Below are 14757 nucleotides of genomic sequence, written 5' to 3' on the forward strand. Positions count from 1 at the left end.
CGGAAAACCCACCCCTTATTTTCTCTTTTCTCTTTTTCAAGCATGATGTAACCTATGAAAAGCTTATCCAAACTTCTTAGATAATATTACATGAAACAACAGTTGACAGGATAGATAGTTATGGAGTTCATGCCTCTTACCATTCAGAGAATGCACACACTGATATAATGCTTTCATGATCATATAGCAGTTGATAAAAGAAATGATCTAATTCATTGTAACAACTCAGCTTTCACAAATTCTGAAACAGAAGCTGCATTGATGAGTTTAATTATTCAATAATGTAATAACCATAATAAATTATTCAATAATGTAAACGTGATGAGTTTAATTTAGTTAATGTACCTCGGCAGTGATGGTTATATCGATACGATGGAGGGTCCAAAAGGCAAGGAAGTGGTGCTAAGAACAGAGAGATGGAGTTTGTCAATGAGCTTGAGAATGTGCATCAACACTCCTATGTGTTTCTCGCAGTGGATCCGAATGAGGACGTTCTTCTCAATCACACTTGCCTCCACTTCAGGCAACACCAACCTACTCAGTGCTTTTGAGACTTCGTACAAGTTTTCATCCCTTGAATTTGACCAAGTGTTTGACACATCTTCCTCTCCGCACACCTCAGATTTCTCAACATACACAACAGACTCCACGCTTTTCCTTTTGCTTTCAGTTTCTAGAACCTTCACTTGCTCTTATAGCTGCTTCACGTACTTGATATTATAACAAAAACTGTGCAAATTTATTTTTTAATGAAGAAAATTATTATCATCATAATCCATAATCAACTAACATACATACAAACAAAATTAGAAGAAAATTTAGCGAATGCCTAACCTTCAATTTCTTCTGACAAGGAAGAAAATCGAAAACCTAGAATTAAAGAAAAAAATGTAGTCATTGTTAGCATAGAACATGGCATATTTACAAATCATGAGTAAACAGAAGAAGATAATGCAAATTTGTATACTAACCTAGATGATCAATGAAGCTCGATGGAGATGGAGATGGAGAAGTCGCAGAACACAACTCGATGCTGCAGGAAATACTTGCACAACAGATCTCATCAATGGAAGAGAAGCGTTGATGGAGAAGATCGCCGCCGAAGAAGATAGTTTGAGGAAACACTTACGCAATAGATATCATAGTTTTGTGAAGTTTTTGCAACTTGATTTTCCATTTCAAGCTTTCAGGTATTTTCGACAATAGTAGAAAATTGAGAGAGAGAAAGAAGATCAACCTTGCTCTCACACAGAAATTGTAGCCGGAGGAGAACGCATCGCCGGAAAAAAACCTGCCAGAAGATATCGTCGCTGGAGAGAGCACACAATCTCGTCGGAGGATAATGCCACTGAGAAGATCGTCGCTGGAGCCGTCGCTAGAGCAGAGCACAGATCTTTGTTTTTGGGTTTGATGGCAGCGTGCATTAATTTCAGCAGTAATGGGTTTTCGGGTTAGGGTTTTTCTTGGTTGCGGTGGATTTTATTTGGGCTTTTTTTTAAATGATGGGTTTCGAATAATGGCGGTTTAAAACCGCCAAAATCACCAAAGAACCATTTTATATACATTAATTATGGCAGCACCATAAAATGTCATAATACCTGAATATTATGGCAATTTTTTAAAATCATCGTATATAAATGCCATTTTAAACCTTTTTTTTTGTAGTGTAAATATGTCCAAGGTAACGATTTTCCATTTTAGCATTGTTGATACTTGGATGGATCTCATTTACATGTATTTAGAACATGGACTCTTACCTGAAGATCCAAAGGAGGCTAAGAAGTTTCCATTAAAAGAAATTTAATATACCATTATAAATGAGTGATTTAGGGATCGCAGCCTTTGCTTAAATGTTTAAAACCTCAACAAATAATGTATGTGTTGCAGAAAACTAATGAAGGATGTTGTGGATATCATATAGATGAAAAATCGTTAGCTTAGAAGGTCATCAGAGTAAGGTATTATTGGCCCAACAAATTTATATATTACTGTAATTATTTTTAACATATTTAATAATATATTTAGAAAAAATAAATAATTTTGTTTAAGGTTAGTTTTATATTTATAATAAAATCTATAGTTGAATTTAGTAATATATATAATGAAATATATGTGATTATTAGTTTTAAATTTACCGTAAAGTTTTTGTTATATTTAGTTATATGTTTAGAAAAAATTAATAATTGTGTTTGGTGCAAGTTTGATATTTAAAGTATAATTTTGGTTGAAAAATGTGAATTTTCGTAGGTTCAATTGATTAATAGGAGTAAAATATTAAAAATTATAATTAATATTTTTTATAAAATGTTTTTATTAAATTTAATAATATGTATGAATAATTAGTATAATTTTTAGACTAAGTTTTTTAATTGTAATAATATAAGTATGATTTCATTAGTATAATCGTTAGAGTAATTTTTGAAATTATATGTTATAAACTGTGTGTATTAGCTTTTGATTTACTGTAATTTTTTTATGTTTGGTAATATGTTTAAGGAAAATAATAAATTTTTGTTAGAGAGAAATAGAGAATGAGAGAGAAAAGAGAGAGAAAAAAAGGAGAGAGAGTGTGTGTTTGTTAATTTTAGAGAAAAAAATTTATTTAATTGTAATATAAAATATCTTGTATGTGACATATTTTGATTTGTTAAATTAGTAATATAAAATATAAATTATAAGTTATATATAGAGTGGGAAGTTATAGAGAGAAATAGAGAAGGGATAAGAGATAGATAAGAAGGAAGTTTATTAATTTTGGAGAGAAATATCTCATCTCAATTTTAACGAGAGTATCATGTGACACATTTTGGTTATTAAATTAGTAATATAATATAACTATATTTCAATTTTAATATTTTAGTTTCAATTTTAATTTAATTTTACTTACAATTAAAGAATATTATGTTGTATATTTTAATTGTTAAATTTATAATTAGTCATTGATAATGATATATAAGAGAGATAGAGTGGGTGAAAAAATGACATAGATAGAGAAAAAGAAAGAGAAGATGAGAGAATTTTTTAATTTTATTGAAAAAAAATTTATTTCAATTACAATAACAGAATGACACGTGACAAATTTTAGTTGTAAAATTAGTAATATATAATAGATAGATTTAAACTAAGATCACTTTAGGCGACTTTTGATTAATTTTTATTGTCTCACAAATATTTTTATTTAAAAAATTATATAAAAAAGCCACTTAATAGTTGTGATTTATGCATTTATAATAAGATTTGGCTATAAATTGTAGTCGAAATAAAAATTTAGGATAAACTATTAAAATTGTACTCGAAAGTTTATATCACTGACAAAACTAACTCTAAAAGATATATACGACAAACAAATCTGTAAAGCATTTAAAAATGCGACAAAGATATCTAGAAAGTAAATATATATTCTAAAAAAGATTTTAGAGATAAAATTTTAATGCAATTTTTTGCAAACAAGGTATGTTTAAAATCAGCCCAACCATTTTATACGTATTAGATACACTACTTTTTATGAACCATTAGATTTTATTAAATGAAAATCAAAGGATATTATAACAGAGGAGTATTGATAAACTTTCCAAATATAAAATATATTAATATATACATACATAAATATATTTTAATACAGAATATTTTAAAAATGACAAGTACAATCTTTTACTTTAAAATAAATAAATATAAAAAATATAAATATATACAAAAATATTTTTTATTTATTAAGATTAATTATTATACAATACTATTTTTAATTACATAATATAAAATAATTTATTTTATATTACTAAAAAATAATTAGTTTATTCATAAAAAATTAAAAAACACGGTAATATAATGGTTAATTTTGTTAAAAACATATTATTGTATAATACAATTTTTTTATCCAAATATTTGTAAATATGTATTTTATTTAAAATATTATATATAATATATAAAATGTTTTTTTTTTCACACTTTTAAGCAAACGTTTTTGAATTTCTTTATTTAAACTCTTAAAAAATAGAAATAGAAAATAAACATAATTTTTATTTTTTTAAATAAAGATACAAATTTATTTCTACACAATAAACAAAATCTATAGAATGACATGATAATTATATAATTATAATTAACATGTTTATATAATTAAAAATGTGTTCACCTTTTTTTTTTAATTTGTTATAAATATTATTTATTATGACTCATTTGAGATTTAACAGATACATAAAATTATTATACACAAACTTATGAAAATCATAAATTAGTGTATATACATATATAAAAGTTCTTAGCCATAAGTACATTATATATGTAATATTTAAAAATAAACTTTTACTTATATTTAAAAAAATAATGTTTATTTTTTATTTTTATTTTTAAGAATATAAATAAAAATTAAAAAATATTTGTTTCAAAGTGTAAAAAATTAAAAAATCAACATTTTTATATATTATATATAATATTTTAAAAAATATATTAATATCAAAGGATATAGTCATTTTCTAACAACATTGTAGTGGTTGTGGTGTCAATTATTACAAAAACATGGAGCAAAGAGAGTAGACCAGACTCTAATTTTGAAGGTGCCAATTGTTGAAGGAGCTAATGATTTCAGAAGTATATAAAATTGTGGTGTGGTAAAGTAATTTGGCATAAATCGTGCAGAAAATGGCCTTTCTATTTTTTCTCTTTTTTGCTTTAAAACTATCCACTAACATTAAAAAATATATTATTATATAATAATTATTTTTTAAAATCATATTATATATACTATTTTAAATAAAAAGTATGTTTACAAATATTTGAATAAAAAATTACATTATATAATAATATATTTTTAATAAAATTAACTATTAATAAATATTTTTTAATGAATAATCTAATTATTTTTAAATGATATAAAATAATTTAATTATTTTTAAGTAATGTAATTAAAAATAATACTGTATAATAATTAGTCATAATAAATAAAAAATATTTTTATATGTATTTATATATTTTATATTTATTTATTTTAAAGTAAAAGATTGTACTTGCTATTTTTAAAATATTCTATATTAAAATGTATTTATGTATGTATATACTAATATATTCTATATTTATAAAGTCTATCAATACTCCTCTTTCATAGTATTTTTTGCATTACAACATTTTCAGGTTGAGACAACATTTAAAAAGTGTTGCCTAAAGGTTAACAAAAGGTTGCTTTTGATCTATAGTAACACTTTTGACCTAAGGCAACGTTTTTGGGCAGCGTTGCATATGCAGCCGTTGCCTTAGATCAAGGCAACACTTTTTTGTTTCAAAAGCAACGCTAAGTGTTGCCTTTGGTTGAAAAACAAACACTTCAAAGGTGTGTTTGAGACAACACTTTTGCAATGTTGTTGACGTCGAGATTTTTGCCAGTAAAGAATTTCATAAAAACAGTTGCGTTGTAGATATAGTCTCTAAACCAACAAAAATCCCTTCGTGCAAACGTTTTGGTTGTCACAAGTAACAAACCCCTTAAAAATTATTAACCGAGTATTCAAACCTCGGGTCGTCTTCTCAAGGAACTGCAAGGAAGTATGTTCTTATTATTGGCTATAAAGGTTGTAATAGGGGTTTAGAGGGTGAGAAGCTAGTGATTTAAATGACAAGTAAAGTAAATGGCAATTATAATAAATAAAACTGTAAAGCAAACTTTTGGCAAGGTAAGAGAAATTGGAAGTCCAACTTAATTATCTCTCTCAACAATAATGAAAATTGAATCTAAACTCCACTTAGTTAACCTTTACTAAAGTAAAGGAAAGTCAAGGGACTAATTAGTTTGACCTTCGAATCCTATTTATTTCCTAAGAAAAAGTTGGAATTATTGAAGTTCAGTTCAATTAGCAAGATAATGATTATCAATTATGCTGAGTTTAATAATGTTGAGTTACTGATTTCTTAACCAAGACCAAAAAGGGAAAAAGTAAAATTGTTGGAATAAAAATGTCCTTAGATGGGAAGCAATAATAACTTAAAGGATCCCGCAAGGGAGACAATGGACTATTTGTACAATGTGTACAATGGGTTATTGAGTTACAAAATGAACATCCCCATACTATCTAGAATAACCATCCGAGTACTAGCGATAATAAACATCTTCCCAAAAGCTTAAACAAATTTTGGGGTTCACCAAGAATTGAACTCTTGACCTTTCAGATCTAGCGCTCTAATACTATGTCATGATACCACTCATCCCAAAAGCTTCAGCTGATGGGAAAAGGTAACACTAATGATTATATCTCTAATACTTCCTAAACCTCCATTGTACACATTGTATAAATATTCCATTGGCTCCTCATACTTTCCCTAACTTAAATTAAAGAGAACAATAATAAACTGAAATACCTCAAATAATCATTAATTCAAATAATAATCTGTAACATGGAATAATTCATAAGCCAATTGGGCAACATCTGTAGATACGAATAAAAGCATTAAAGTAGCATAGAAACATAAATTAAAGTAAATATTAAACCTGGATCGAGAGTTACTCTTAAAAACTAAGAGAAGCCCTAAATCCTAAGAGAGAGAGGAGAGAACCTCTCTCAAACTAAATCTAAATCATGGAGAGTGAAAATTGGCGAGCTCCCTTTGAATGGATGCATTCCCCCACTTTATAGCCTCTAATCTGTATTTTATGGGCCGCAAACTGGGTCAAAAACAGCCCAGAAATCGCCCCCTGCGTATTCTGGTACGTTCAGGTCGCGGACAAGTGACGCGGAGGCGTCATCCACACGGCCGCGCGGATTGAAGTTCGCAAATGCAACGCATTCGCGTGGATCACGCGTTCGCATCACCTAGCGTTAGGGCAACTATAGTGTATTATATATATAATCGAAGCCCCGGACGTTAGCTTTCCAATGCAACTGAAACCGCGTCATTTGGACCTCTGTAGCTAAAGTTATAGCCATTTGAGTGCGAAGAGGTCAGGCTAGACAGCTTAGCAATCTCTCCAACTTATTGTATTCCTTCCACTTTTGCACGCTTCCTTTCCATCCTCTGAACCATTCCTGCCCTGTAATCTCTGAAAACACTTAACACACATATCAAGGCATCTAATGGTAATAGGAGAGGATTAATAATAAGTAAATATAAGATCAAAGAAGCATGTTTTCAATCATAGCACAAAATCAGGAAGGAAATATAAAACCATGCAAATATTATGAATAAGTGTGTAAAGAGTTGATGAAATCCACTCAATTGAGCACAAGATAAACCATAAAATAGTGATTTATCAACCTCCCCACACTTAAACACTAGCATGTCCTCATGCTAAGCTCAAGAGAAGCTATAAAGATGAAGAGGAATGGTAGAAAGTATGAAATGCAATCCTATGTATATGAATGCAACTAAATGCAAAATGTTTCTACCTACTTGGTTAAAAGTAAATAAGCTTTTCAAGACAAACATAAATCAAATTTCACTAATTCAAATTATACAATAAAAGACAAGTAAACTTGTAAGAAGATAGCTAATGAAAGCAGGGAACATAGAATCAAGCATTGAACCCTCACTGATAGTGTATATCACTCTTACTCTAAGGTGTCTAGAGTCAATCACTCTACTCTTCTCTAGTCATGCTTTCTAAACCTTGTTCTTCATCTAACCAATCAACAATATTTAATATACCAATGCAAACATCATGAGGTCTTTTTCAAGGTTGTAATGGGGCTAAGGTAAGGATAAAGATATATATATATATGGCTAAGTGAGCTTTATAAATTGAATCTTTAATTAACCTAAGCTCTCACCTAATATACATATACTCTATATACTTTTAAATTCATGCCTAGCTACCCATATTTCCCACTTTTGTATAATTTCCATACTCATGTACCAAATTTTCTTTAATTTTTTTATCACATGTGCATTGATCTTTTATTAAACTTAATATTGGGGTAATTTTGTCCCCTTATTTACTTATTTATTAAGTATTTTTTTTATTTTTCTCTTTTTTCTCTCTCTCTCTCTCTTTTTTAGAGAAACAAACATAACTTATCAATGCACATGGATTTTCTATTATTTTTCTATTTTGGTTTTTCATGAGTAGGTTCCCAAATTCCTGATATTCAAATAAATTAGAAACATTATACTTTTCCTTTATTAACCCATGTTCCCACAGTTTCCCCACACTTAATTAACACACTATCTTAAGCTAACCAAAGATTCAATTGGGATAATTAATTTGTTTTCCGCTTAAGGCTAGTGATGTGGTAAGATATAGAACAAATGGAGATTTCAAGGCTCAAAGTGGCTGACAAGGGTGATTTAAAGGGTAGGCTTATTTGGGATAAGTGAGCTAAAATCAAATAATGGCCTCAATCATATGCAAGCATGTAAATACACTAAATATTGGACATATAGACTGAAACAAAGTAAAGATCACAATTATAGAGAAGTAAACATACAAGAATAAAATATTTATGGTTAAATAATGTAACCATGTAAATAAGCTCAAAATCTCACAGGTTGTGTGTTCTTTGGCTCAAAAACCATGTTCCAAATACAACTTCAAACAAATTTAACAAAAAATTTTTCAATTTAAATTAGTGAAATTTTTCAAAAATAGGGTCTTTAGAAGAATTTTATTACTTTAACCAAGTAGTAACTAGATGCATAAAATCAAACAAATATTCAAATGCAGCAACTAATTTAATAAAGAAAATTAAACATTGGTGCAAAAATATGAAGTGACTAACCCATGGAAGTCGGTATCGACCTCCCCACACTTAAAGATTGCACCGTCCTTGGTGCACGCTGAGATGTGCAGGTGGACGGGCTGTTCCAACTGATGCTTTTCTTCAAGGATTGTGCTGATTGACTTGTTTGTCTCCCCATGTAAACGTCTTCCGGTTCCCTTCCGGGTGGCCATCCTGAAAGAAAAAGGGAAGAAGAGTAACCCAGAAATAGAGATAAGAAAATAAAAGAAGTATGGGTGGGTTAATGCCAAATGATAAGGGTCTCATGGAAGCTTCAACATGTAAGTGAGAAAACAATAGAACCTATGGCATACCAGTGGTGCAAAATTGCAACAATGGGGAAGAGAGTGGAGAAAGAGAGATAATATAAATTCATGTCAATGCAAAAAGTAATACAGGTATAAAAGGTTGGTATTGATTTAAATAATATTACCTAACCAGAATAAAATAAGTCACAAGCACCAAGATAATACCATAAAAGATATAACAGTTGAATAAGAACATTTGAACACCAATGGTAAAATAATAAATTTAGAAAAGAAAAGAAAAATATGCACAAAATTAAAATACAATGAATGAAATATTCAAATAAATTAAGTAAAATAAAATGAAAGATAAGAAGAATGAGAAGGGAAAGAACGGAAGAAGAAGTAAGTAAGAAAGGAGGGAGGAAAAATTAGGATTGGAGAAGAAAAGATAAGATATTTGGTAAATTAGGATAAGCTGTGCGGCGCAAGCGACGCGGTCGCGTGAGGCACGCGGTCGCGCGGCTTGCGCTTAAAATGATTGACGTGGTCGTGTCGGTCACGCGATCGCGTGACCCATTTTATGCTACTGGCGCGAGGACAGCCTCGCTCTCGCACAACTCTCTGTTCAAAAATTATTAATTGCCAAATATTGGGTGACGCAATCGCGTGGGGCACGCGATCGTGTGAGTGGGCACTTAGTAGGATGTGACGCGGCCGCGTGGAGCACGCGGTCGCGTGAGATGGACTGTGCGTCCAGCGCCAGTCCAGCACCACTCTAGCACAACTTTCGGCTGTGCACCATTAGTACGTCGAAATCCTGATCACGCGGCCGCGTGGGGCACGCGGTCGCGTGGGGCACACGGTCGCGTGGGAGGCCAGTATTCCCACTCGACGCAGACGCGTCAGCGACGCGGTCGCGTGGGACAATTTGTGCCATGGGCACGCCTCCATCCACGCTCCAGCGTGACTCTCTGTTCGTTTTTTTTATTTTCTCCCCTCTCCTTGCGATGCGAACGTGTCGCTGATGCGGTCGCGTCGCGTGGCGGTTTTTTTTTAATGAATGCAGAATGCAATGCTTAATGTGAATGCTATGCATGATTCCAGGTTCAATAAAATGAAATAAAATTCAAAAACAAACAAAACTAAATAAAATTAAAATTGCAAAAGGAACGATCATACCATGGTGGGTTGTCTCCCACCTAGCACTTTTAGTTAAAGTCCTTAAGTTGGTCATTGGAAGAGCTTCCTGCTATGGTGGCTTGTGTTTAAATTCATCCAGAAATCTCCACCAATGCTTGGAATGCCAATAGCCTCCGGGGTCCCAAACTAGGCATGTGAAGCTTCTGATCAGCTTCAAGCAGATTTTCAGGCTCCCGGGATGACGAATGTCAGAACAGAATCCATGATCCCAAGCTTTGTTTTTAAATCCGCCTCCGTCTTGATCTACATGTTTCCATCCGGGCAGTTTAAAAAGTAGAATCTCACCATGGTGACCAAACGTTCTCCGTGATCCATGCAATTGAGCAAGATACCAATCCGTGTACTTCGAAGTGAAGCGTGGAACCTTATTGAACCTTGTGCACCAACTCTGAGTACGAGCCATTTCTCTCTTACTCTTAAAGCCGCAAAGAGCTCTAAGCTGGCCATCTGTTTCAAGCAAACCATATTCAAGTGAATAAGTAAAGTTATAGGTTAAGGATTGTACCCACTTGAAGCTTGTATTAGGTGGTAATGGCCTTGGGGTAGGTGTTTCCGGTGGTTCTGTAAGTTCTACTCCCTTGTGCTCTTCTGTGAATCCCTCCACTTCCTTGCAAGGTTCTACAATTATACCTGTGTCCTGGTCAAAGTCTTCTATGTCTTCCTCATCACTTGAGTTATAGATTAGAGGTTGAGAGAAATCTACCTCCGCATCGTCTTCATATTCACTTGGGGAAGATTCTTCGACCTCAGAGAATTCATTTACGGATGCCAGTTCATTACTAAGAGAATTTGACTTGTGACTATTATCATCAAAGGAATTTGTGTCCTGGGTTATTCCGTCTGATTCTTCATAAACAACTTGCCTTGGAGATTGTACAATATCCTCCTTAGCATCAAGTGTAGCGTCCTTGACCGAGTTCTCCTCAGTTCTGGATTCCCATGGAGGTTCAGCATCTCCTAGATCTTCAACCAACTCCTCTTCTTGAACAATGACAGCTTCTTCTACTTGTTCTAGTACGAATTCATTCTCTGTCTTGTCCACTGGAGTTTCTGGTATCTCCTTCATGCTACGCTCTTCGTTAGACTGTTCACATGGGGCTGTGGCTGATCCTTGTGTATTTGAGCACCTAGAAACCCATTGAATTATTGCTTGCTCCAGTTGTCGAATGGTTGTTTGAAGTTTATTTACTGTTTCCTTTAGGCGAACCTCTGCTTCTCGGGTTGCCGAACTTGGACATGATACATAGAAAAGTGGTGGTGATTGGGAGTGATTGGATTGGTACTGGGGTAAGGAAGGATCATATGGTGGCGAATGGTGAAGAGAAGCTTGTGAGTGTGGTGGTTCGAGGTTATGTTGAAAGGATGGTTTATATGCACGGGGTGGGGCTTGTTGGTAGTTACAAGGTTGTCCACCATATCTTTCAGCTGGGTATGCACGGTAGAATGGTCTTTGTCTAGGATATCTCGGAGGGTGTTGCTGCCTAAAGGGTTGATTAGATCCTCTTGGCTCCATCCATCCTTGATTGGTCTGACCATGATACATATTCCTGCTGTAACTTCTATTTCCTTCAACAAAGTTAGAACCAAACTCAAAGCGAGAGGGGTGAGAATTCATGGTAGCAAATGAAAAATAAAAAGGAAAAATAGAAATAAATAAACAAGTAAAAGAAAAATATTTACAATAACCAAAAATAAGGCACACGTTAGCAGTTCCCCGGCAACGGCACCATTTTGACGTCGAGATTTTTGCCAGTAAAGAATTTCATAAAAACAGTTGTGTTGTAGATATAGTCTCTAAACCAACAAAATCCCTTCGTGCAAACGTTTTGGTTGTCACAAGTAACAAACCCCTTAAAAATTGTTAACCGAGTATTCAAACCTCGGGTCGTCTTCTCAAGGAACTACAAGGAAGTATGTTCTTATTATTGGCTATAAAGGTTGTAATCAGGGTTTAGAGGGTGAGAAGCTAGTGATTTAAATGACAAGTAAAGTAAATGGCAATTAAAATAAATAAAACTGTAAAGCAAACTTTTAGCAAGGTAAGAGAAATTGGAAGTCCAACTTAATTATCTCTCTCAACAATAATGAAAGTTGAATCTAAACTCCACTTAGTTAACCTTTACTAAAGTAAAGGAAAGTCAAGGGACTAATTAGTTTGACCTTCGAATCCTATTTATTTCCTAAGAAAAAGTTGGGATTATTGAAGTTCAGTTCAATTAGCAAGATAATGATTATCAATTATGCTGAGTTTAATAATGTTGAGTTACTGATTTCTTAACCAAGACCAAAAAGGGAAAAAGTAAAATTGTTGGAATAAAAATGTCCTTAGATGGGAAGCAATAATAACTTAAATTAAAGAGAATAATAATAAACTGAAATACCTCAAATAATCATTAATTCAAATAATAATCTGTAACATGGAATAATTCATAAGCCAATTGGGCAACATCTGTAGATACGAATAAAAGCATTAAAGTAGCATAGAAACATAAATTAAAGTAAATATTAAACCTGGATCGAGAGTTACTCTTAAAAACTAAGAGAAGTCCTAAATCCTAAATCCTAATCCTAAGAGAGAGAGGAGAGAACCTCTCTCAAACTAAATCTAAATCATGGAGAGTGAAAATTGGCGAGCTCCCTTTGAATGGATGCATTTCCCCACTTTATAGCCTCTAATCTGTGTTTTCTGACCGCAAACTGGGTCAAGAACAGCCCAGAAATCGCCCCCTGCGTATTCTGGTACGTTCAGGTCGCGGACAAATAACGCGGAGGCGTCAACCACGCGGCCGCGCGGATTGATGTTCGCAGATGCGATGCGTTCGCGTGGATCACGCGTTCGTGTCATCTAGCGTCAGGGCAACTATGGCATATTAATATCAAATCGAAGCCCCGGACGTTAGCTTTCCAATGCAACTGAAACCGCATCATTTGGACTTTTGTAGCTAAAGTTATAGCCGTTTGAGTGCGAAGAGGTCAGGCTGGACAACTTAGCAATCTCTCCAACTTATTGTATTCCTTCCACTTTTGCACGCTTCCTTTCCATCCTCTGAACCATTCCTACCCTGTAATCTCTGAAAACACTTAACACACATATCAAGGCATCTAATGGTAATAGGAGAGGATTAATAATAAGTAAATATAAGATCAAAGAAGCATGTTTTCAATCATAGCACAAAATCAGGAAGGAAATATAAAACCATGCAAATATTATGAATAAGTGTGTAAAGAGTTGATGAAATCCACTCAATTGAGCACAAGATAAACCATAAAATAGTGGTTTATCAGTTGTCTTTTCTCATATTTTAGCCACTACTAAAAAATGTTGTCTATTTGTAATAAAATGCAACCCTTTTATGTGTTGCTTATAAGTTTGAATTTGTAATACTTTAAAGTGTTGCCTATTAGTTTTGAATATGCAACATTTTAAAGCATTGCCTTTTCTTTTGGATATGCAACCTATACAAGTGTTGCCTTTTCTTTTAAATATACAACCATACAAGTGTTGTCTAATATTCAAATTATACAACTAATAGAAGCATTGCCTTTTTGATAAAAATAAAAATTACTTTCATAATAAAAATACAAAAAATTAAAATTTACAATAAAATTTTTTATTCATACATGTGTAATTATTTTAATTAATAAATAAATTTGTACACAATAAAAAAAATATAAAAGAGACAAAATAACTAATAATAAAATTCTAATTAAAATAGATATTAAAAAATTTAATTAGTATTTTAAATACAAGTTCATCAATAATTCTCAACAAAATAATAAAATTTTTGTCTAACAATAATTGTCATAACAAAATAGTAATTAATATTTATAAAAAAGAGGTCAATCTACTTGCATATTTTATATCCATGCTTGACTTATCCCATATGCTAAATCTGCAAATAATACACAACAAAAAATAAGCAACTTATCATTAAAATTGAAAAATTATAATAAAAATTTCTTTATGATATTAAATACTATAGATATAAAAGCAATAAATAGGTCTAAAAAATTCCGTCTAATGTGGCCAAGGTATAGGACGATAGGATTCCGTTGAAACAAAAGAGATATATTCAAAGACACAATCAATGCAAAAAATGCAAGCTTAGTTAATATCATGAGGCCATAGTCTAAAATTTAATCAATTTAGCAACAAATTCCACATCTAGCTTTTCAAAAAATTGTTAGGCATAGTCAGAATCAACAAGTTAGACTTTTCTACTTCACTATGTGGGGCTTTAGAAAGTAGAGCCAAGAGGCTTGGGAGGAGGGGAGTTTCTAAATAATACTTTCTATTGAGAAGGAAACAGATCATGCCACAAGTGGTCTGGTGTAAATTGCATTGTATGGCTTAGGATCTAAAGTTTAATGCAGAAGAAAAGTTAATATCAACTAGCTCTGGTGTAAATTGCATTGTATGATAAATTATATTTACCTTCGACTAGTATGATCTGCTTTTCATTTGGCCCAACACTTTTTGAGAAATGCTTTCTCCACATTTTTAAAAAGACTTGGAATTGCATTTCCAGCAGTATAGCCCTGAGAATAAACAAAAGGCGATGAAGCTGTCTGGAAAGAGTACTTAAAGATTCAATTATGAGAAAAACTTA

At 32.2% G+C, this 14757-nt stretch overlaps 1 long non-coding RNA gene across 1 annotated transcript; it reads right to left on the reverse strand.

Annotated features, from left to right (window-relative positions):
• Nucleotides 1-382: 382 nt before the first annotated feature.
• On the reverse strand, nt 383-1098 carry LOC107646822 (uncharacterized). Its single transcript, XR_002348672.2, has 3 exons — nt 972-1098; nt 835-870; nt 383-729 (listed from the first exon to the last, which is right to left on the reverse strand). It is a non-coding gene; the product is annotated as an uncharacterized LOC107646822 (long non-coding RNA).
• Nucleotides 1099-14757: the final 13659 nt, after the last annotated feature.

This window comes from Arachis ipaensis, chromosome B6 (genome assembly GCF_059453495.1).
Source record: "Arachis ipaensis isolate K30076 ecotype BB chromosome B6, ASM5945349v1, whole genome shotgun sequence".
Lineage (NCBI taxonomy): Eukaryota > Viridiplantae > Streptophyta > Magnoliopsida > Fabales > Fabaceae > Arachis > Arachis ipaensis.